General features: G+C 29.2%; 1 long non-coding RNA gene across 6 annotated transcripts in view; it reads left to right on the forward strand.

Annotated features, from left to right (window-relative positions):
* The window catches only part of LOC110282747 (uncharacterized), a 386,528-nt gene that overhangs the window by 307,145 nt on the left and 52,998 nt on the right, over positions 1–26,385 (forward strand). The window contains exon 1 of one of the 6 annotated variants that reach the window (XR_006225118.3): positions 21,334–22,080. The exons of the other annotated variants lie outside the window; for them this stretch is intronic. This is a non-coding gene — a long non-coding RNA (uncharacterized LOC110282747). Of the gene's footprint in view, positions 1–21,333; positions 22,081–26,385 lie in introns of those variants that run through there. 6 annotated transcript variants of the gene reach the window in all.

Below are 26,385 nucleotides of genomic sequence, written 5' to 3' on the forward strand. Positions count from 1 at the left end.
GAAAATTCGTTAATAATTTTAAATAATGTCCATCAATTGAGTTTTTGTCAATTTTTCTATGTACTGTTCATTAAGTGTATTCATTAGTGTATTAAGTACTGTTCATTAAGTGTATTAAGTACTGTTTTTATTAAGTCATTCTATGTACTGTAGTCAGGACAGAAAAATCCTAAAAATCCAGTCGGACCTCCATTTAACGAAGTCGCTAAATACCGATAATAAGTTCGCTATATGTGGAAAATTCGTTAATAATTTTTAATAATGCCTTAAATTGAATTTTTGTCAATTTTTTTTCCATATACTGTTCATTAAGGAAGTCAGGACAGAAAAATCTTAAAAATCAAATACAATCGGACCTCTGTTTAACGAAGTTGCTAAATCCCGGTAATAAGTTCGCTGTATGGAAAATTCGTTAAATTGAAAATTTTAAACAACACGAATCAGGTTTTAAATTCATAAACACTAGACATAATTTTAAAAAAAATTGATACATCTTTACCTTGTAAACTAGTATCTACTATTTCATAAATCTGCATGGAAATCGGCATGGAAAACAAGAATAGAACAAAACATTATCCAGTGATACACTATACATCTTCAACTAAAAAAAGCTAAATTTATGTATAAAATTATATCTGAATTTGTTATAAAAGTAATTTCAAACATACATTACCTCATGTGTTCTTAAGTTTAATTGCTACTGATAAAAACTGTTTTGTCTGAGTTTTTCGTTTGAAATGCAAACAAAAAGGGAGATGGATTTTACTGCTTTCTCCTAAAAGTTTAGTGGCTTCTGAAATCAATTCAAGGTCATTTCCACCATAAAATGCGTTAACAAGTTTGAAATGTTCTGAAATATTTTGGGGAATAGGGAAAGTGGATCTCAAAGAAAAGTTCGTTAAATAGGAAATTTATTTCGTTCTTTGGAAGTTATTTTACGAAGAAATTTCCAAAATGCTCTTAGTCCCTCGAAAAAAATCGCAAAATAGAGAAATTCGCAAAATGGAAGTTCGGTAAGTAGAAGTCCGACTGTAATTATTATTTCTAAGGCCATTTATTACTTAAAATAAAACACTTTTATTTTGCTTGAAAAAGGGATTTTTATTTCTTAAATTAGGCAATTAATTACTTTTTATAACACAACACAAATCTTGCTTTCTTTTTTCTTCTTCTTATATCGAACTTTAGGTAAAGGCATTTTTCTTTATCATCGTTGAATTTTTTTTTTTATTCTGGACACAGCCTAAACTCTGTGTTTCAGATAATGGACATAGCTCCAAACCTAAAAAACCGTATTAAAGGAAATAGATATAGCAAAAAATGCCCTTTTCAATAACCCAAAATTAATAACTAAGAGAGGAACTTCGATCTTACTTTTCTTTAATTATTTAAACACTAGCCATAATCATTATAGCTGATGTCTCGGATTTCAGGTTTCGGGTGACTGGGCATATTATAGGTACAACTGTTCGATATGGTATGACTTACGAAACGATGAAGTTTTATTTGAAAAGAATTCTTAAAATATAAATTTATACAATCGCACATTTTACTGCCGCTATTATAAATTTTTAAGACCTATAGAAACTTTGTAAAAATAACTTGTCATTTAAAGTTTTCTTTTCTTTAAATTTTTTTAATAATAATAATTTAAGGAAATGTACCAATTGATTTGTGCAAACGAACACTATGACATAACGGATTTATTTAAATTCATTTGTTTATTCTATAAAAAATGAACAATACTTATAAATGAAGTGTGAAGAAAATGCAATTAAATGAAAAAAAGTATCAAATCAACCGCTGCTTACTCTAATTCAAGGATAATGAGTCAAGAGGAAACGGAAAAAAAGTTTCAAGCATAAACAGTTAATAAAATAGCTTCCATCTACAATCCCAAGTCAAAAGTTTTGATGGTTTTCCATTGATGAACCAACATTATCTTGACAGTAACAATCAGTAATTCCATCATGAACCATTATATTTTTAATGGTAACCAACATAAGTAGCCATCACCCCTAAGTAGGAATTCGGAGTGATTTATGATGGTCCAACATTATGTTTTGATGGTTTGTTCATGCTAAACCATCAGAAGTTTCCATCATAGTTTCTTAGAAATCAAATGTTGGAAGGATCATGAACAACCATCATCCCAATGTAGGAATTCGGATTGATTTATGATGGTCCAACCTGATGTTTTGATGGTTTGTTCATGTTAAACCATCAGAAGCTTCCATCATAGTTTCTTAGAAATCAAATGTTGGAAAGATCATGAACAACCATCATCCCAATGTAGGAATTCGGATTGATTTATGATGGTCCAACCTGATGTTTTGATGGTTTGTTCATGTTAAACCATCAGAAGCTTCCATCATAGTTTCTTAGAAATCAAATGTTGGAAAGATCATGAACAACCATCACCCCTATGTAGGAATTCGGATTGATTTATGATGATCCAACTGTTTTGATGGTTTGTTCTTGTTAAACCGTCACGAGTTTCTATCATAGTTTCTTAGAAATCAAATGTTAGAACCATCATGAACAACCATCATCCCAATGTAGGAAAGGAATTCGAACTGATGAGCCACCATGAAAAAAAAGTATTCTGATGGTATATTCCTGAGAACCATCAAGAATTCCCATTGAAACATCCCAGAAATGTATAGTTGGAACCATCATGGATTATCATGGATTTTTGGTCTATGAGAATCGAACTTCTCTTGATGGTTAACCATCATAGCATTAAAGTAGCATATTTCATAATGAAATGATGGAAATTTATTAGCATATCAAAAACTACGAACGAATAATGGAAAATGCTGGATGATGGTGACCATCGAATGATGAAAATGAATTGCAACTAAAACCAACATAAACCATCAGAATGATTTGACGGGGACCATCAAGAATTTCGACTCGGGATATCTTTTGTTGTTAAATTACTTACCTAGCATTTTATATTTCTTTTTTATTGATCTGGATATTATTTTCGAACCATTATCAAAATTGGCTGGGGAAAAAGACAGAAATGCCAAGTTTTATTTGAAAAAAAAAAAAAGAATGTTTAAAAGGAAAAAAGCGATATTCTATCACTTTAACCGTTATTCAATGCCTGACACGTGTACCCTGTTTTTGGCCAATCTTCGACATTTCAAACTTAAGAACCGATCTTTATCTTTCATAAGAAACTAGGGGAGCTGATGGGGGGTGGACTAAAAGGAATTTTCTGCCTCTATTCCAAGTAGTACTCAATTACTTAAAACGCTGCAAAAGGCTACTGCAGGCCTCATTTCGAAAAGGTTCTCCTGATGAAAGGAAAGGATGGTAAGAGGGGTGCAGAAAAGGGGGTGAGGGCAGAGCCGGACCTATTGTGTTCCGGAGAAACGCGCAAGACCGGCAAAAAAGTTTGCTACTAGCTATTAAAAGTTGGGGGCTCTTGGGATTGCTTTTTTTTCCTGTTTTTTTTTTCGGGAATTGATCGATGAAGAAGTAATTAAGATGTTTCTTTTTCCCTTAAAAGTCCGGAGAAAAGAATTCCCGTTATTTCTTAATGAGTTATATGATGGGGAGGGATTTTCTCTGTCCAGATTTTCCCCGATTACTAGCTTTGTTATCGAGAGAGCATTTTGTTCGAAAAGTTGTTCGGAAATTACTTAGGTGTGCAGCAGCCGATTTTGACGTGATGGTAGATTTCCACAATAAAGATTATAACTATTGTCATTGGGGAAAAGTGAAGAAATAAAATGCATACAAAGCTGAAAATATTGTGGTGATTGCGTTGTTTAAACATGCTAAAGGGATCAAAAGCAAAAATATTTTTTAGTTTAACTTCTGCCTGATTGCAATATTTTTAAATGTTTGAAAGTATATTTTTATAAATCAGGTAAAACAAACATTGAGCTTCAGTATGTCACTGCAAAAAATTTCAGATCAAATTGCTGTACAAAGTACACTTTGAGTACATAATCCTTAAAATCCAATCTACCATAAAATATTATAGTGTAATTTTTATTTCATTAGTTATTTACTAGTTATTTATTTCATTCAGTGATTTTACTGCAATTTTTTATGTAAAAATTACGCTCTATAGGATTTTTTTCTTTCTGTAACATGTTTTGGTAATTATTGATTTTATGGTAAAAGTAGCGACAACCTGAGTGCCAGTATTTTTTACGATAATTTGATCCGGAATTTTCATATTGTACGAACAGCATGCTGAAATTTCATATGATAAAGAAAAGTGTAGAGCCTTAATCTAATTAACAACATCGATCTAAGATGCTTATTTTATTATTTTTCAATGCATTTAATTTTATTTATTTTCTAAATAAAAATCAAATTTGAATTTTAAGTAAATGGACAAACAGTATCTGAGTATCAGTCCAATTAACAATTAATTTCGTATTTAAGACTGAAATTCAAAAATTAAATGCACATAAAAATAGCCTTCTGAGCTTCCTTGTACCCCAAAAAAGTATTATAAAAATTTAATTTAATGTCCTAACAACACCAAACTAAGGCAAATTCGGCTATTTTCGAGTAGGTAATAAGTTGTTTCTGCGCATTCTGATGTTATCCAGTAAAAATTCTGGAAATTTGTAAAATACTTATCTGGAAAAAATTATAAGAATTAGTATAACGTTAAAAAATGTCATCTTTGGAAAAAAATTTCTCACCTCTTCTCTGCCACAAACACTTCATTTGCATCTTTGACTACTATTTCCCAAAAGTAGAAAACTGTGTGTAAAATTGACTAATTTTTAGTGGGTTAGCCAACACTATACTACTCTTTTCCCATTTAAAGAATCACTCGTAAATCCTGGTAGTCGAGGATATCTTACTCCTATTAAAATTAAGTTAATATGAATTATCTTAACCTCAAGTTTCTTTTCTCTTTCCTCCATTGAGTGTATCAGTTAAATAACCTTCCTGAAGTGTTTTTAAATTTTAAGTATGGCATTTTCACTTCATTTTAACCGTCAAATCATTGCACATGATGGTTAGATCATAAAACTATTTGTAGTTACAAGAACTTAATGTTAAATAGAACCAAACCTATTCCATTTAACATATAATGTTGAAGAATGCATTATTTTTGAACAGGCTAGACCGTAAAAAATATTTATAGTTACAAGAACTTGCTGTTAAACAGAACCAAAACTATTGCATTTAACATTTAAATGTTGAAGAATGCATTACTTTTGAGCAGGTTAGACCATAAAAATATTTATAGATACAAGAACTTGCTGTTAAATAAAACCAAACCTACTCCATTCCACATATAAATGTTGAAAAATGCATTATTTTTGAACAGGTTAGACCGTAAAAATATTTATAGATACAAGAACTTGCTGTTAAATAAAACCAAACCTACTCCATTCCAAATATAAATGTTGAAAAATGCATTATTTTTGACCAGGTTAGACCGTAAAAATATTTAAAGTAAAAATATTTATTAAAATATTACAAGAACTTGCTGTTAAACAGAAACAAACCTATTCCATTTAACATATAAATGTTGAAGAATGCAATATTTTTGAACAGGTTAGACCATAAAAATATTTATAGTTACAAGAACTTGCTTAAATAAAACCAAACCTATTCCATTTAACATATAAATGCTGAAGAATGCAATATTTTTGAACAGGTTAAACCATAAAAATATTTTTAGTTACAAGAACTTCTGCTTTTAAATAGAACCAAACCTATTCCATTCAACATATAAATGTTGAAGGAAATGATAGTTTTGAAGTGTGATGCATTCCATTTAAAATTTCAACCTTTGTATAGAACGTTTAGAATGTTTGAGTTATCAAATAAATAAAACATACAAATTTAATTCCCAATAACATTTTTAAAAAACTTTTTAATCACGAATTAGACTTCTTTTTATCATCATTAATAAACAATTAGATATTAGCCTCATATGACACTTAATGCTTCGTCAATTTTACCCATTTTAGCTACTTAACTTCATGAGTTTCCTTATTAGTTAATGTACACTCCCTGAAATTCATGCATTATTTCATCACCGAGCTTAATTAAATCATAAAGCAATCACACAAATTTAAGGAATAAGCCGATTAATAAGCAAACATCGGTTACCAAGAACTCTGATTAGAATCTTTGTTTTGAAGAGACCTTATCGAGTACAGGTTTAGAGTTTGAAGTATTCATAAACTTTCTGTTTATATTTGTCAATAAACATTTCGATCTGATAGACCATGCTTCAAAAAACAGAATTTCCTCTTCCAAAGCTGCATAGTTCTTTAAACTGATCTCATGCTTCAATTGAACAAAATGATTTACCGTACGAGATCTCCACTTTCCCTACAATCCAGCGTTGAGTAAGGGGGGGGGAGGGGATTTAAAAGTGTCTGTATGCTGTATCCAGCCCGTCACCCCCATCCCTTTTTGACCGTAATTTAGGCGGGGAGAAAACCTGGAGAGGTTAGGTTTTCTGAAGTGGGCGCACTTTTCCCATCTTTCAAAAATTTTTAAAACCTCCTCAAGTTTTTACACAGAGAGTATGCAAAAGTGTGCCACCCGGCACTCGAGCACGTGCGTTCGTGACGTCATGAAAGTTACTCTGTCCGTTCATTAAAGTTTATATGGGTGCTCTAGCATGGGGATGGAAAGAGGAGGGAGGGTGTGTATCTGGTTTACTCTCGGAGATGAGGATTGAGTCCTGATTTATCTTCGGATCCAGGTGCGGGAGGATGGGGAAGACCAAGAGAAGCATCCTTTTGCTTACAGAAGATTGCGGAGATAAACCACGTAGATTGCTTATGCTTCCTTGACATAGGATGTTACCATGCACGGATGATGGTCAAGAATGGATTGCGTACGTGATGTTTCCTTTGTTGACCACCAGAATTTCTATAAATGTTTGCGTTTTCTTATTCAACTTTAAAATTGGGGTAGTCAGGAGACTTGAAGAATAGAAAATAAATGCATGAAATAAACTATTTTATATTTAAAAATGAAAACTTTTATTTACAAAAAATCAGATATTGCAATTCACCATTGCGTATAAACTGTAAATTTGCACAAACTTTCAACTAAATGCCAAGATAGGTTAATTATTTTATGATTATTAACATATCTGAATTAGAAAATAGGCTGAATATGTTCCTTCCTCAAAATAATTTTTTTTTGGCGTTAATCAATGGGCAATATTTCCGAAATACGATATATATTGAAAGTGAAGAGTTCGTTTTTATAGTCTGTAAGAGCAATAATTGAATTGCTTCTATTAAATCTCTGGAGTTAATTTCATCGATTATTTTAAGGATTATTTAGTATCTGATTACCATCTGGGATTTGGAATTTTTTTTATTTGGTTCTTAATCCGGTACGCCAGCGAACTTTATTGTGTTTAATTATAACCTAAGATCGGACTATTAATCTTGTGACTTCAAAAGTTAATTTAATTTAATAACAGGTAATCCTACTATGGTATTTTATACTAGCGTACCTGATTTTGTAAGATACATCTTGAAAATTTTCGTCCCACTGCTGACATATCAGAAAACTCTATCTGATAAATATCATATCGTATATCGTATCTTTTAACTGATATTTGAAAAATGACCTGATATCTGATATATCAGAATCATGTTGCGTTTACGTTCTTTAAAATAATTCCGGTTTTCTTAGGATATGATATGTGGTTCTAACTTATTATTTTATGGTATCTGGTTCTAACTTTATAATTTTATGACATCTGGTTCTAATTTAATTATTTTATGGTAGGTGGTTCAAACTTTCTGGTTTTCTGATATCTGGTTTTGTCTTTCCTGTTAATATTATCTGGTTCTAGCTTTCTTGTTTTACTGTATGTGGTTCTAGCTTTCGTGTTTCATAATATTTGGTTCTAACTTTACTATTTTAATTATTTTATGGTATCTGGTTCTAACTTAATTATTTTTCTGGTTTTCTGATATCTAGTTCAGTCTTTCTTGTTAATATTATCTGGTACTAGCTTGTTTTAAGGTATATAATTCTGGTTTTTCTGTTTTGTTTTTTCAAATTCTTAATATTTTGATTTACGGTATATGGTTCTAGCTTTCGTGCTTCATAGTATTTGGTTCTAACTTTATTATTTTAATTATTTTATGTAATCTGGTTCAGACTTAATTATTTTATGGTATGTGGTTCCAACTTTCTGGTGTTTGATATCTGATTCTGCCTTTCTTGTTAATATTATCTGGTTCTAGATTTCTTGCTTTACGGTATCTAATTCCAGCTTTCCTGTTTCGTGGTTTCGAATTCTGAATATTTTAATTTATGGTTTATGGTTCTAGCTTTCCTGTTTCATAATATTTGGTTCCAGTTTGCTCGTTTTATGTTATCTGGACCAGAATTTATTTTGTTCTAATACCCCATGTCAAAATCTTTGATGGTCTCATCAAAATATTTTGATGGTTTAAGTACGTTTCAGTGCGATTCTTGATGGTCCAAGATCATTTGATGGTCACCATCATCCAACATTTTCCATTATGCGTTCATGGGTTTTGATATGCCAATAAACTCCCAACATTCCATGATGGAAAATACTACTTTAATACCATGCTGGTTAACCATCAAGAGAATCTTGATTATTATGAACCAACAATTAGTTATGATCCCTGATGGTTCCAACTATACATTTCCAAGATGGTATAATGAGAATTATTGTTGGTTCATCAGGAATATACCATCAAAAATATTTGGTTTCTTTTTTCAGGTCTGCCCATCATAAATCAGACCAAATTTCTACATTGAGATGATGGTTGTTCATGACCATTCCAAGATTTGATTTCTAAGAAACTATGGAAAATTCAACAAGAACAAACCGTCAAAATAAGTTGCTATTCTTATGATGGTCCATCATAAATCTGTCCAAATTCCTACATTGGGCTGATGGTTATTTATGTTGGTTACCATGAAAAAATATAATGGTTCATGATGGAATTATTATGTTGGTCCATCAATGGAAAACCATAAAAAATTTTGACTTTAGACAGGATTTCCTCTTTCTTACGTCCATAAGATGACAAAACATTTAGATATATACAGAGAGTATTTGACTGACTTCCTATGAAGCATGCATAATCGTCATGAAAAAAATATTGCAAATCCTACCAGTGAGTGCGCAAAAATTTCGCACGGGTTTTATGCTATAATACATAAACACTTATTATATCAAACTATTTTGAATCTGTAAACACCATCATAAAAATCAGGTCTTCACGAAGAAAAAAAAATCATCGCTTGAAAGCATTGAATGAAAACGAGAGTGTTTAGATCAAAACAGTAATCTTGTTTATCCTGTAAATTCTCCTGCTTTCCTTTCTTCTTGATTGTAAAGTTGTCCATCCCTGAGTTTGCACAGAAACATAATAGTAACGGTTTTCAACGGCTATCACAGCAATCTCAGACAACATTTGTTCCATTGGCGGGCAGGATCGGGAGAGGAGGGGGATTGTCCAGTGACAGATGGGGGGAGGGAGAAAGGTTCTAAATCTGGGGGGCTTAAAATAAAAGTCGCCGTGGCAGATTGCCTTTTGCCATACCCGAATGGAACAAATCTCCAACAGAATATTTCCAAATCCACTGCGGAAAAGAACACTCTAAATATGGAGGGGCTATATCCACATTCAGCAAAAGAAAAACATATTTCTTGCTCCCTATTTAGACTGTGCTTTGGAAAATTATGGAAAGTTTTTGAGATGAATATTCTTAAATCCATTTTCTTCCTTGCATTTCAAGCAATGCCCATTTTTATAAACGTGCGTTATGTCCACTTTCTTAAACGTGCATTTTAAGATATTTGCAGTTTCTTAAACATGCATTATATCAATTTTATTAAAAGTGCATTTCAAACTATGTCATTTTTTAAGCGTATGTTATGTCCATCCTCTTAATAGAACAATTCAGGCCATGTTCATTTTCTTAAACGTACGTTATGCACCCTTTTTTAAACATGCATTATGTCCACTTTCTTAAATGTGCATTATGTTCACTTTTTTAAACTTGTATTTCAATCTATTTGCCTTTCCTTAAGCGTGTATTATGTCCACTTTCACAATAAAGCATTTCAAGCTATGCCCCTTTTCTTATAAGTACATTATCCCCACTTTCTTAAACGTAAATTGTCTCCACTTTCTTGTACTTGCAATTCAAGCTATGTCCCTTTTTTTAAACGTGCATTATGACCACTTTCTTAAACGGACATTATGTCTACTTAACGTGCATCATGTTCACTTTATTAACCGTGCATTTCAAGCTACTTCGATTTTCTTAAACTTACATTATGCCCTCTTTCTTAAACGTGCATTTTGTCTATTTTCTTAACGCAAAGCTTAAGAAATAATCGTCTAAAATTTGTAAATATTCTCCTAAATATCGCCAACTATCCTCACGAAAGCAAAAAATATCAAAATGAAACATCCTTTAGAATATTCGAAAATTCTCGAATTTTCGAGAATTTTGGAATTTAAATGAGGATAAATCCTCAGTTTAATTCTGAACAAAATCTTGATACAAAACATACTTTTAAATTTTTAATACTATGAAAAGTGAAACGTTTTGGTTAAAATTAAGCCTAAAAATAATCGTCTGAAAAAAGTTAAATATCCTCACGAAGAAATTAAATAATTTTCAAGAGCTTTTGAATTTAGCTGATGTGAAAACCTCAGTTTAATTCGAGAAATCTCGACGCAGGGCATATATTTATATTCTTAAATAACATACGAAGCGAAATTACCCGGTTAAAACTAAGTCTAAAGAACAATCTCTCAAAAATCGCCAAATACCTTCACGAAGACAGTAAAAATCAAAATCAAACAGAATATTTGAGGGTTTTTAAATTTTCCAGAATTTAACAATTTAAGTATGGGTAAATCCACAGTTTAATTCAAGATATCCTGATACAAAACACTCTTTCACATTTTTAAATAACATGAAAAGTGAAAAGTCTTCTGTTAAAATTAAGCCTAGCAATAATCTCCTGAAAATAGCAGAATATCCTCACCAATAAATGAAATATTAAAATTTACAAAACTTCTTGATTTAAACTATTGCGAAAACCTCCGTTTAATTAAAAAAATCAGCAACTTTTTATGTTCTTAAATAACATGAAAAGCGAAATGACTCAGTTAAAACTAAGTCTAAAGAATAATCTCCCCAAAATCGCCAAATATCCCCAAGAAGAAGAAAATAAACATCAAACCCAAATCCCATCCTAGAATTTTTAAGATTAAATCGAATACCTAATTCCTAAGAAGGCTCGTAAAACATGCGACGATATTACCCATTCTGAGGATATTTTTACTTTATTTTCGGAAAGTCAAACTATGTGGAGGGGGTTCTAGAGAAGAAATAGCTTCATATTATGTAAATTATGGTAAGGGAACTAACTCTGCTTCAATTTTACCATACTCACTTTTCCCAATTACAATTTCAGGAAAACTCTTTTTTTTTTCATCTTCTTTCCCTCTCATTTTTATTATTATTGGCGCCTTGTTTGGCGTTTCAGTATGCAGAGCTATATCGATTCGATATGTTAATCTTGCGTAGAAGCGATGCTGTCCCGTGAGTGTTATTCAATTACCAGGCCAGAGAATATATTATGCTGTTTCGTGTTTACATCCAACAGCGATGCCGATGAAACGAAATAAGAAAGCAGTAAATCTTTGAAGGAAGGAATATAATTAAATATTCGAAGCATCCCCCTAACTGGAAATTTTTTTTTCTTTCTTCCTTCCACTTAATATTCGAATATTACTTCGCTTGTAGAGGGAAATCTTTTTAAATGGAACGAAACAACATCCTGCAAGAAAATATGTATAAATTAATATTCTCTTTTGGATATTGTAAATATTGAAATCTTGAGCGCGTTGATAATGAAAATATGTCTTTGTAGTAAATTTGCATATCATCCGTAATATGGAATATTCAGAATAGGAAATGCATTAAATACATTAAGGTTGTATTCACGTGTTTGAAACAAAATGCAGGGTTTTACCGTATGAATGTCTTGATTTTGTTTTGAAAATTTTTGCTGTTAAGGGTAAATGCGCTAAAATTAATCTTTTTTGTTTTATTTATGGCATTTTTTAAGTTATAAGTTACTGCAAAAAAAACGCTACATCTTGTTAAAAAGAAAACTAATATCCTGAACGAATTATCAATCTAGTACATAGCTTGAAATGCATATTCATTACAAGTTTAAGAAAATGAACTTATCTTGAAATGCACGCTTATAAAAGTGGACATGACGTGCGCTTAACCAAATGATTTCGCTTCTTTACGTTATTCATGAAAGTGAAAACTACACCGGAGGTCTTTCTCAAAGCTTTGAATCTTTATACTCTGCAAATTTGCTGCAAAATTATTAACTTATACGTTAAGCCATGTTTCGGTTTAAGGTGAAAGACTGTTTGTATTAATTGCAATTCAATGGGGCTTAATTTCACATATTTATATGGTTTAAGAAGACATGTGTAATTCATTAGTTAGTTATAATAACAGTGCCTCCAAAACTTAAAGATGTTCCTCAAACATCTTTTGTCAGTGAAAATAAAACGGTCACAGTTTGACTACCTTTTAAAGTAAAGCCTTGACTTAGTACTATATTATTATTAAGAATTGCTTGAAATTCTAAGCTTTTGGATTTGGAAACGAACCAATATTTCAACAATAATAAAATACTTAGTTTTTAGAAAATTATTATATTATGCTTCGATGAAAATCATTAATCATCATTCGATCAAAATTAATGAATAATTATCTATTCCTGCGTTATTTTTCAGTCCAAACTTGAGATGACAAACAAGTCTAATGAGAAAATATGCATTCAAATATTAAAAAATTTGTCATAATACTTTTTCTTTTCATAAAGCTTATTCATCACTTCATATTGACAATATATTGCTTTTATATATTTAGTATAAAAAGCAGTGGCTAAAAATGGACAAAAAAGTCCTAAAACAAGCCTAAATTGTTACAAACTCATACTGGTAGTAAAACTAGCATATTATTCGCTAAAAAGTGTTATTTTACACTAATGTTACTTCGAAGAACCGATTTTATTGCAACTGAGAAATAGAAGTAATAAAACTGTTAGGTTCTTTAAAAAAAACTGTAAAAGTAAAATTATACATTCTCAGAAACAAGTGGTAAATATTATTATATTAGACTAATACAACGCGCATTACATTTGTAATTTTTTGAGCCATATGCCCACCTGACGTATTCAATCATTGATTTTTTTAAACTCCTAATCAGAGAATAGGCTTTAAAAATAAACAAATAAATAAAATTAAAAAAACGGTTAACTGAAATTGAAAAAAAAAATGAAAATTTGCTTATCCATGGCGGTTTGATATATTATTGTTTCATTTTCTAAGGCTTATGTTTACAAACTTACTAAAATGCCGCAAAGTTCTTCATTAAATTTTTTTTCTGTCGATATTAGAGAGGGAGTTAATTACTTACTTCGTGCCCGGTGGTACATAAAGCCCTTATTTTCTTACGATAACTCACTCTGTCTTTTGCACAAGATCTCGCCTCGGTCCAGCTAGCCTTTTTTCCTCTTCCACCTTTCTTTTCCATGCAATCATGGGTCTGCCTCTTTTTCGCTTGCCTTCTGGTGCCCACGCTAAGGCTACTGATGGTATTCTTGTAGAAGGCATTCTCAATACGTGACCTAGAGATTCCTTTTTTTTAATACTGATGGTCATTGGTTCTTGTCTAGTTTAAGCGTAGAATTCTGAATTTGATATGGTCTGAGAACAGAATATTTTTGAATTATTTCTCAATCATCTCTTTTTCACTAACTATTTAGTTTTGTGCTCTGAAGTTCTCCTAGTTTAGAGAGGGTTAAGAACAAGAGATAAATCTAATTGGACATTTCATTTATATCCATTTAATCTATAATATTTTGAAAAATACCAGTATAAATGTTTTTAATATCAAAATTCATTTGTGTAGATGATCTATGATAAGTAAAAATTAGATATTAATAAGAGTACATTTTCCCTATATCTAACGCTGAAAAGTGGCTTTATGACTTTAATTTAAACTTTACCTTGATAATTATCTGTCCTATTTTGATAGAGTTTCTCACTTTCTTTTCGTGCCTTCTTTTCCTTCGTTTCTTTATTAGCTCTACTCATTTCGTTGGACTAATATGCAATTAAAGAGCACAGCGTATTCTAAAAATATTTAAAACGTTTATATTAAATATGAAGAAGCAATATTACAATAGTAAGGTAGATATTAGAATATTAAAGTTCTGAAAAAATATGCGATAAATAAATAAATAATAAATAAATAGGCATTTCATTGTGTCTGTTACTTTAAATTGTAATAAAAACCTACGACACGAAATGCAAGTATAAAAATGTAAATAGCTTAAAAATTCCTCAAAGCATTGAAATTACATTACCAAAATGTATTTCTAAAATGCAACAAATAACAAACATAAGAGCAACAAGCTTGTTTCAGACGACAACAAAAAATAAAAGGCATATTCTTGCTATAACTTTTCTAACGCTTGAAGGTCAAAAACGGATCGGATTGTTGAACTAGAAACATAAATATCTAATGCATAAAACATGAGTAAATGTAGAATCACTGTTCGGATTTTTCTCTGCAAAAGTAAAAGGAAAAAGTTTCCAATATATATTTTTTCTTCATAAATAGCAAAATAACTCAAGATTGCCCCGATAGCTTTCGAGGCAATTTGCAAGCATTTCGAAAAAACATTAGCTTTCAAAGCGATCAGATGCATTCAGGGGATCCCTCCCCCTCCCCCTAAAAACCATCGAATGTAACTGATTTCGTGATGGTTCACTAGATGCATATGCTATGGCCTCCCCCTTCTAAATCTATTAGGACATTTGATGACTTTGTAAGGGGTCAGAACGCAATAGATGTTCTGAAACAGCTTTCGTTCTGATCTTTTGGTGTGTAGAAAGAGGGTGTGTTTGGATTTAGGGGGGAAATCTGATTTTGCTCCGATGCCTTTCTATTTATGTTGTTATAACGGAAATGATCGAAGTTTTTGCGTAACATTTTGCGAAAATGTTTTTTTTTTAATGTACTTGTATACATACATATTTTTATGTTTCACAGGAAAAAAAAACAAATTCGAATTCCTTGATAAGAGTAAAATTTGTTTGAGATTTTTAGCCAAGAAAAATGAAATAGAGAGGGAAAAAAAAAAACAATTTAAATAAAATATACTCGAAGTAAAGTTATAATTTTAAACTTGTCATACAATCGTAAACAATTACCAGGGTTTGAGAACGGACAAATGGTTTAAATATTCGAAAGTTATAATTTTTGTAGAAATTGCCAATTTGGTGGCAAAATATAAAATCGACAGTTTAAATGTCTTAAACTTCAAGATAAGTTATAACTTTAAACTATGTAATGTACACCACCTTGTTGCATAGAATTATCTGTATTTATCTGAAGCTTTAAAATAGATATATAGCTGAAATATTTGAATAATTAATTATAATCTTAAATTCTTTTTAAAAACAATTCTAGATTTGGCGAAATTTTAATACCTTAATGAAAATTTATGAAATAATTTAACCCTTTGACGTCAAATTTTCCTTAAGCATATTTTTCTTACTCTTTTTCATTATTTTGTAGCAATTTAGGTCAAAATAGGGGTAAAAAATATTACATTTAGCATTTTAATAATTTATAATTATGATATACATTTGAAAACTGTATATATATATATATATATATATATATATATATATATATATATATATATATATATATATATATATATATATATATATATATATATATATATATATATATATATATATATATATATATATATGATATATATATATATATATATATATATTGACAAAGTAGAATTTGACATTGTTTGTAGTATGATTGATGATAATAATAAGAATATTTTTTTTTCAAAACTTATTGTTATCGATAGTAACTAAGGTGTTATCGTGTCAGATAAATTTCGCTTTGTGATGTATTTGACACTATAATAAGGGTTAACTTATTTATAACTCAATAAATAGTAATACGAAATTATTTCAATTAAAGTAATTTCTAACAGCATTTTCATTTTGGATTTAATGTGTTATATTTGCAGTATTTTATCATCATAAATAATTCATCGGTTCTTCATACATTTAGTCTTAATAATCATAATCATTTAATTCTTGTTTTCGATGAAAGAAGAAGAAAATAAACATTGGAATGAATGGAATGAATTCATTTCATTTCATGAATTTCTTAAATCATTAAATTATTATAATTGAAAGCCAGAAATGCGGCTGTTCCAATTAAATAAATTGATACAAATAAAATTTAAATGTTTTTTGCTCATTCTATTTCTCTTTAGCTTGTTTTTCAATTATGTTACAAACTGTTGTACAGAAATCTTTCTACGTCTATCAAAATTAATTTATTTAAAATATTCTTATTGTTAAAAATTCCCCATTCATCTAAATATAATTTCTTCAGAATTTTTCGATACAATTTAACCATTTTTCTCAATTTTAATTTTTTTCTGTCATCAGTATGTATCTCCCTAATTTTATCAAATTAATGTTTCTTACATTAAGAAACAAATTTTTTTTTCTGAACAAACTATGATGAAATTTAAACCAATTTCTATAAATTATGAAACTTTAGGAACTATATTAAATTTGCTTCATTATTTAACAATATATTTTAAAGAAATATTCCAATTTTTCCATAATAATTAAGATCAATATTAAGCTTCATCCATTTTATTGATATCATTGCCTCTAGACATTTTACATTATCATTAAGCTTGAAATAGAGATCATATTCTCATTATTGTCGAGAAAAAAAAATTATGAAATGTAATTATATCTGTAAATAAATGAAATATAATAACAATAATATACCCAGTCTATATCATGTTTTATTTATTCCGCTAAAAATAAAGGAAAAATAGTCATGAACATATTTTTTTAATAAAAATCGAAATTTTCAATCTTGCAAATGATATTTAGAATTCCATGTATGCTAATTTTAGCGCTCCTAAATTATAAATTTAAATTTCCTTTAGCAAATAAATTAGTAACAAAAAATTAATTTAATTTGATATTTAAAAAAATATTTCAAATAAACTTAAATTCAGTTTTATTTCCTCCGAAACCGAAAAGAATTTATATCTATCTATCTTTCTATATATATATATATATATATATATATATATATATATATATATATATATATATATATATATATATATATATATATATAGTAAAGCGCCGATTATCCGAACCCTTATTATCCGAACGTCCAATTATCCGAACTATGTCTGAATTCGTTTTTTGTTCAAAGTTTAGAATACTTTTTAACTTATCAACAATTTTTCTAAAATTCTGAAAAATTAGATCATTCGGATGAAAAGATGCCAGGTTATGCAGCAGAAGAAATAGAAAACTGGTGTCGAGACACTGAAAACGTCCCGGTATTTCAAATGATGATGAAATAGTTGCTAAAATTTTGAATGAAAATCGGAACTCCACAGACGAAGAGGAAGACATAGGTGATCAAGTTCAAAATAGTGGACCTTCTCATATAGAAGCATGCAATTCATTAGATATTGCAATGAATTGACTAGAACGCCAAAATGATGTTGATCCAGTTCAGTTGATCTATTTAAAAGAATAAGGGATATGGCTGCTCAAAAAAGAGCATCTTCTTTGAAACAAAAGTCTTTGCTGGATTTCTTTTGTAATGAAAATAAAGAAAAATGTGGTTAAATCCGTAATTGACAAAAAAAATTTAAAAAGCTCAAATATGATTAAAAATATTCAAAATGAAAAAAAAAGTTTTAAAAAAATAAATAAAAATATTTAAAATTTGAAATTTTCTTTTTAAGCAGAGCTATTTTAGATAGTACTGCCTATCCTAAACCTGGAAAAAGTGTGAAGGCAAGTCAATGCATAAATAATGATCATTTAAACTAGATTTTAAACAACCTTCCAATTATCCGAACTTTTCATTATCCGAACGACGTTCGGTCCCGAGCAGTTCGGATAATCGGCGCTCTACTGTATATATATATATATATATATATATATATATATATATATATATATATATATATATATATATATATATATATATATATATATATATATATATATATATATATATATATATATATTACACACTTTGTATTTTTTTATATGTTTTGTAAAGAAAAGTAAGACATAACTCAACTATATATCGCAACTAAATTTTATAAAATGTGGCAATATCTTTAATTATTTTGGTAACATTATAAGATATCATAACTAATTATTTTCAAATTTTAATAGTATGGCAATATAAAAATTCAAAATTTGTACACTTTTAATAGAAATAACGATAATGATTCGAATTTTATTTTAATTTTGTTAAATAACGTAGATCAGACTTGATCTTCATATTGCGTCCCCTTTAAGTAATAGTTTGGAAAAAAACGCAGCAAAAAAATTATATTTATTTAAACATCAAGATGTAAATGGAGGATTTAATTACGACAGTTTTCTGATTAAAATGAAATCCATTTAAAAGGAAGCAAAAAATGTTTATTAATAGTGTTGATGAAAAGAAAAAAGGTTGAATTTAGCCCCTGCTTCCAAACTTCTGAGAGGTGAGACTCGCTTTGCAGTGAAACAGTTTTACAGAAGAGTAAGGCGGTTTTCATTTAGGCGGTTTCGTTATCTTAAACAGCGCTTTTAACGAATAATATACTATATTTACTATTTGTTATTATCGTTATTGTGTTTATAATCGGTGAAGAAATACAATGTTTCTAAAAGTGTTTCAGGGAAAATATATTTATTCATTTGCTGCAATTTCATATAAATTTAACTATGATAATTTTCTCATGTAAATTTTGAACATCCCTCTCTCTATTTGTTGATTTATATACATATTTTTTAGTTCTATTTTTATATCTATTTTTAGCCTATTTTTTACATGTTTTTTTCGATAATTTTTACTTATTTTATGAGTTCTACATACTTGCAACTTATGCGCAGTAAATGAAACTTATTAACATTCAATTTCCAATTTCTTCGTTAATCTCTCTTTTCCCTTATCCTTTTTGTCTTTATTGTGTGTATATATATAAAAATTGTATTATATTTTTATTATTTACATCATTTTGTTATAACGTATAATATATATATATATATATATATATATATATATATATATATATATATATATATGTATAATATATATATATATATGTATAATATATATATATATATATATGTATAATATATATATATATATATATGTATAATATATATATATATATATATATATATGTATAATATATATATATATATATATATATATATATATATATATATATATATATATATATATATATATATATATATATATATATATATATATATATATATATATATATATATATATATATATATATATATATATATATATATATATATATATATTGTTTTATAAACCATCACTTTTAAAAATACCATCTGATAAATAAATTGCTTTTAAGGAAACAATTTATTCATATTTTATTAATTAAAATTTGTTTTCTTTCTTTTGTGAAAAGATGAACCATCCACATTTTAATTTTATGCACATTATCTAATTTTTTTAAAATTTATACCAATAAAATCGAGTTTGTGCTTGTTTCGTGGCATGTTTCGTATTTTCATGGGCTGTTACTTTTTAAAGGTGTTTTGCGTCACACGAAAAAAATGTCTTTATTCAATAATATAATCTTTTCATAACTGTTGTGAGTTTGTAACTGTATTCGTGACTCTTAATTTAATTTAATTGAATTAACTCATATTTATCCTCATTATCCTAATTATGAAAATGGCGAAATATGTCAGTACGAAGAAAAATCATAGTTTTGTAAAAATAAAAATTATTTATTATATTATTATATAATTATATAATTTTCCAATGTTTGAAAAATTACTCCAAAGTTGCTTTATCTAAGAAATATATATATATATATATATATATATATATATATATATATATATATATATATATATATATATATATATATATATATATATATATATATATATATATATATATATATAAACCCAGTTTTTCCTTTGTGTTTTGATCCGAGATAATAGTGAAGAGGGTGTCAAGCTCTTAGAATTAATCCTACGGTTTCATATTTTAATGCGTTAACGCAGAGACACTATAACAAGGAACACTATTTAAATTTAACACTTTTTTTGAAGTAATAATGACAATAAAAAAAGTGTTTTATTCCTAAAAAGCTAATTAGTTCACATTTTGCCTACTTGGTTTGTTTTGCACCAATTTGGAGATAAATAAATAAAATAAATAAATAAAAGGAAAAAAGTTTGTTTTGTAATTTACACCACTTTTCAGCAAAAAAAAAATGACACGGTGTTCCATATAAATATACATCCATACAATCCACATATAAGAAACATTAAAATAAAATAAAGGTTGAAGGCAAGGGATAGAAGAAGATGAAGGAGATAGAGAAGTGAGGGTGGTGTGTGGGAGTGTAGAGGGAGAGGATTTGGCACAGGCAGTAGCAAATTACTTGCCTTTAGGGGGGTTGAAACGACGTAAGAGACTGAGATGAAGAGAGAGAGGGGGGGAGGGGAGTACGAAGAGAAAATGGAAAAAGAACTTCTTTAGCGGACACACACGTATTCGAAGGGAAAAAAAGAAGAAAACGAGAGCAGAGGAAAAAACTGTAACCGGGGCGTCTCTGATCGAAACTTCATCAGTGAGAAGCCCCTGAAAAGAATGTGCCACTGATTCAGTGAATGGATTCTGGGGGGAATGCCAGGGGCGGAGACTGGTGGCGAAAGGGGGGTGGAAAGCAGCAAAAAGAGAAGGTAGGAATATAAAAGAGGGGGTATCGGATTTTTGTGGCGCCTGAATCAGGCCCGATAAAAGCAACGGAATGGGCCCGCTGTGGAAGCGGGGGGGATGCATTGGGAACTGGAGTTTTCCAACGTCATTTGCAGTACAGATTCAAAGAATGAAAGATTCGGGGGATGGGGGGGATTCACATAGATGTGTGAGCGTGTGGATGTGTATAGATATATTACATACATGTGCGCTGAAATAAAAAAAAAATCGCAGATAGTACTCGAAGATGAGTATAGGTGCGCGAGAGGACCAAGAAATCAAGGATGGACATATTCGGAGTTAGGGGTGCCCGAGGACAGATTCGTCTGTCGAATTATTTTTTTTTTCTTCTCTCCTCTCCATCCTCCTTCGATTTCGATCTGCCGGACAAAAGGGTGGCCAATGATAGGGGTGGGGGTGTATTGCGCATGCTCAGAAGCGGTTACAGAGTTCTTTTACTTCTCCTTTTATCGCGAGCCGCCATCGGTCGTCAGTAATTGGTGAAATGAACACTTTTCAAAAGAGAGGCTTATATATAGGACGTTTCATAGAAGGCAGACAACAAGGAGAGAAGCATCCCTTAAAAGGAAAGAGATTTCGGGAAAAGCATCTCCTTTTGCTGGGTGTAGTGCCCCCTCCTTTTCATTGTGTAGTCTCATAGAATTTCTCTCTCTTTATCTTTTGCGTACTAGTGGCGGTTTTGAAGAGCGAGAGACGATTCTATACAGAAACTGCCTTTTCAAAAGCACACACTTCTCACATTGAAAAGAGCGCGCGCTTCGTTCGGGGGGCTCCACACTGAAAAGGAATTTTTAGGCTATTATTCCCCCTGTAGTACCCGTCTTCCACCCCTTTTCCCTTTTACTCTTTTCAAAAATATTGTGCGGAATTTTGTAAGGAAGGAACATTCCTTATCGGGTTGCATATTGTATTGTCTCAAAAGAGTCCTTCGATATCAGAGCCCACAATTCTCAGAAATAAAAGCGTCGGCGGCTCGCGCACATCGTCTCTCGGCCACTCCTGTCACAACTTCCACCGATCCCGAGACGGTGACTCTCCGCCTGGATTTTTGCCGTATCCTCGCGTCACCCATCTCGGCTTCCTATCTCAAAAACTGATGTTTTGGATCTTATTTTTTAACGCATCCCGGTTGTCCGAGTGGTAAGTACAACGTTCATACCTTTTTGAACTCCGTTCGACTGCGGTTACGCAGAATGGATCATGTACCAAATCACGTGACTTCAGGAAGGCTATATCATGGGGATCTGATATGGTAGAACTAGCATTGGGGACCAGTGACTGGGGGGGGGGGCTCGATTTGCCAGATTTCAGACTACAGGACCCCTCCCTGCATCCGTGATAGTCAATCCAAGACTAAAAGTCGAAGTGTGTATTTATAAAGTATTCATAGTAGGACTAAATTCTAGATTTGCAACCCATGCAATTTATGCGTGTGCATAAAAAATCCAGACTTAAGTCTTTTTTTTTTGTATCCTAACAACTCATCATTTTAATTCCCATATCCCATTATCAATCCCTCTGTACGATGCTCCGAACACAAAGCATTTGGATTTATTCTAAGTTTGCATAATACAAAGTTTGAATGGATTTTTGAAGATTTTAATTTTGTTTATTTATTTTAATTGCCAACTTTTTATGAGATAATGTTGATATGAATTGATATCCCAGTTTACGAAAAGCGGGATATAAAGCAAAATCGAATATTAGAATTGCAATTGGTAAACAAAGAACTATATTCTATTGCAAGTTTAAAAATTAAAATGGAGAGCCTGTTTGCATCTTCACGCAAAATTTTAGCTCCCGTCGCGAACGTATATCAACATAGCCAACTCTTTAATCTACATTACACAGCCTCTTTTTTGCTTACTTCTTTATTAATAACAATAATCAATTAACAAATGAAAAGAATTTATAAAATTATAATAAAAATCGTACACGTCTTTCTTTTAAAGGAATCGTCTGCTTGTTGCAGACGATTTTCTTCTGTACCGAAACAAATGTAAAAACATTCTTTCTCTCGCATTTGATTTGTCAAGGACATGTCAGCATAAAACGCGTCATTTTTAGTGGTCTAATGAAATTCAATGCTCTTACAACGTCATATAGTTGTTTCTTTTCTAAGAACGATCTCCCTGTTTACAGAAACCAAATATGTCACCAAATCTAGGATTCCAGTAAGCTAACAAAACTATAACCCTTTTTTAATAATTCAATGATATATATCGTCAAAGACAGCACGAATTAAATTTTTGTTCGACGAGTTTAACTTTTAAAAGCGCCTATGTTTCAAAAGTATTTTTCTATAATTTAATGACAAAATAAAACGGAACTATATACAGTCGTATAGGATTTAATGATTACTTAAGTCCTATACCGTAATGGTCTTTTCTTAACTTGCAACGAAGTATAAGACTAGTAATTGAGACCATAATAGCTGCCATATGTCAATAAACTTTCCCTTCGGGACCGTGTTTGAATCGATAATAGGACATATAAATATTATTTCTTTGGTCTGCTAAATATTCAAATTTTAATTATTTATTAGACATTATTTATCAGAATTTAAGTATTTATTAAACAAGTTCCGGTCTTAAATTGTTTTTATTTACTTTGCTGTATTACTATTTAATTTATAAATGGATTTAAAATCTTGAAAAAAAATTTTTATAACCAAGTCGCGTTTTTAAAATTGTACACATCTGTTAATATTTTGCTTTCTGATTACAAAAGATTTTTTATTTGTTTACAATAAAAATAAATTTGTTTTCATTTTTTAAACAGTGTTTTTTTAAGAAAAATTAAGAATCACTAACGCTTAAATTGCATTTTGTTCACTTATTATTACTTTTTAATTTTATTATCATTTATTTTTTAATTTATTTGTGTATATACGTTGGGTGTTATTATGGCAAAATTTAGAATCCTTAACAAGACTTAATTTAAAATAAAGCATTTAGGACTATCATAATTAGCAAGAGAAATGAAAATCTAATTAGTGAATCACTATTGAAAAAGGCGGATCATCAAACCTGTTAAATTTGTGAACGAAAATACAAGATATACATACAATACATTTATACATATCGTACATTTACATGTATAATAAATATATATAATAATAAATATAATATATATATATTACATATATTATATATATATATATATATATATATATATATATATATATATATATATATATATATATATATATATATATATATATATATATATATATATATATATATATATTACATATATTATATATATATATATATATATATTACATATATTATATATATATATATATATATATATTACATATATTATATATATATATATATATATATATATATTACATATATTATATATATATATATATATATATTACATATATTATATATATATATATATATATTACATATATTATATATATATATATATATATATATATATTACATATATTATATATATATATATATATATATTACATATATATATATATATATATATATATATATAATTTTTTTGACAAGGATTCTAAAATTATGTATTCGAATTCTGATTGCCAGACACACTACCCTTCAAAAAAAATTTCTGAAATTTTAAAAAGAAACAGAAAATTATACCTGTGAAGTTTTAAAAAATTATATTTTGTAGTTTATTTGTTTATTATGCTAATTAGTTTACTATGATAAGTTGTTTATAATGCAAATTAACTAATTATTATGTAGTTTCTAAAGCTAATAAAATTTTAAAAATTTGAAAAAGAATACCAAATATATTTTCAGAATTAATTAATTTGAAATTTCAGTGTGAGTTAAAAATTTAATCGTCAAATCGAATTTAATTGTCGATTAAGAATTGAATTTATTTGTTAACTGTTGAAAATTTAATTGTCAAATCGAACAGAAGTTATGGTGATTTTATAAAAAAAAAAAACCGTCTATATAAGTTATTAAATTGATAATTGTGTCTTTTTTTACCTTTTTCTCAAAACTAATTTTTTAAGTTATTTTGTTTTATTCTAAATGCAGTATCTCAAAATAATTTAGTTATTTAGTAATTATGCAAATTACTTAAAATTTTGCATGAATATTTTATATACATAAATTTAGGAAATAGATTACTGACTAGTGGATTAAAGTATTATTTTATATTTTACAGTTATATTAAAAATAGTTAACTGCAATTTCTCGCCTAGTCTATTCCCCAAGTTGAGTTTTTTAAGAGCGTTATAAAACAAAAATAATGGAATTATAATAATTTTTTACAAAGTTATGTGATTTAGAAAAAAGGTCACTTCTTAGCCTTTTTTACCAGATTTATTTTATATTTTTTAAAAAAAAATATCTCTTTCATACTTTTTTGCATCCATACCATGTTTTAGTGTCACACATACACACAAAAATCGACATAAAACTTCTAAATTAAAAATTTTTAAAATTTTGCATTCTAAGGTACCTTAAGGATTACTTAGGGATAAAGGATCACTTAAGATCCCTTATCCTTAAGGATTACTTAGGGGTTTGCTTAGGTTACCTGAAGGGTATTTTAAATCTGCATTGTGGGTGATAAGTGTCGTGATCATAAAGACAATAAATGAATAAGCATTTTTATTTAAATTTATAATATTTTTAATAGTTTTTTACGAACTAAAACATTTTAAATTTGCTCTTGTTTTCATTGATTCATTTATTTTATTTTAACCATTCCGTAAGAACAACTCGATGACAATCTTTATCTTATTTAACCTCATAAGAAAAAGAAAAAAATCACGTAATAGAATTTTAAAGTAATTTTTAACTCTTTCTCCTCTAGAAATGAGGCGGAAAAAAAGCATTATTCATCGGAATACATACTTATTACCTCCAATGATTAGATAAATGCCATTACATGTCAAAAATTATGAATTTGCCTGTTTTTAAAAGAGATATCTGAAGTGGAAAATATCTTTAGCGAAAGAGGGAAACATAAAATACTCATTATGTTCGTTAATATCGTTTCCCAAATTGGATTACTCCAAGACAGATCATCACAATCAACATCGTTCGTAAAAGGGGTAACTGGAATAATTGGTCTATAAAGTTCGTAACCGCTTTTCCCTGATTTTGAAAATGGGGAATGGTTTCTAAGGGGCTTTTAATGGGTCGAAAAGGGATAATGATACCTCATGGCCAATGATCCCACAATAGTTCATGCTTTGATTTAACATGGGGGATTGATGGAGTGCTCCCTTATTTCACCAGGGAAAAAAATTCTCCCCCGTACTATTAATGACCTCGAATACTTAAAGTGGATTTTTGCTTTTACCACCACGCGCTTTATGAAAGTTTAAAATGATTTCACAGGGAGCTTAAATGACCCGTAGCAGAATGTAGTCTTTAACTTTTGTGGTTTTAAATGAAGATACTGTTGTAAATGTTGTAGATTTAAGATATTTTCTGA

Source organism: Parasteatoda tepidariorum, chromosome 3 (assembly GCF_982258835.1).
Source record: "Parasteatoda tepidariorum strain Cologne lab strain chromosome 3, Ptep-v5.0, whole genome shotgun sequence".
Classification (NCBI taxonomy): domain Eukaryota; kingdom Metazoa; phylum Arthropoda; class Arachnida; order Araneae; family Theridiidae; genus Parasteatoda; species Parasteatoda tepidariorum.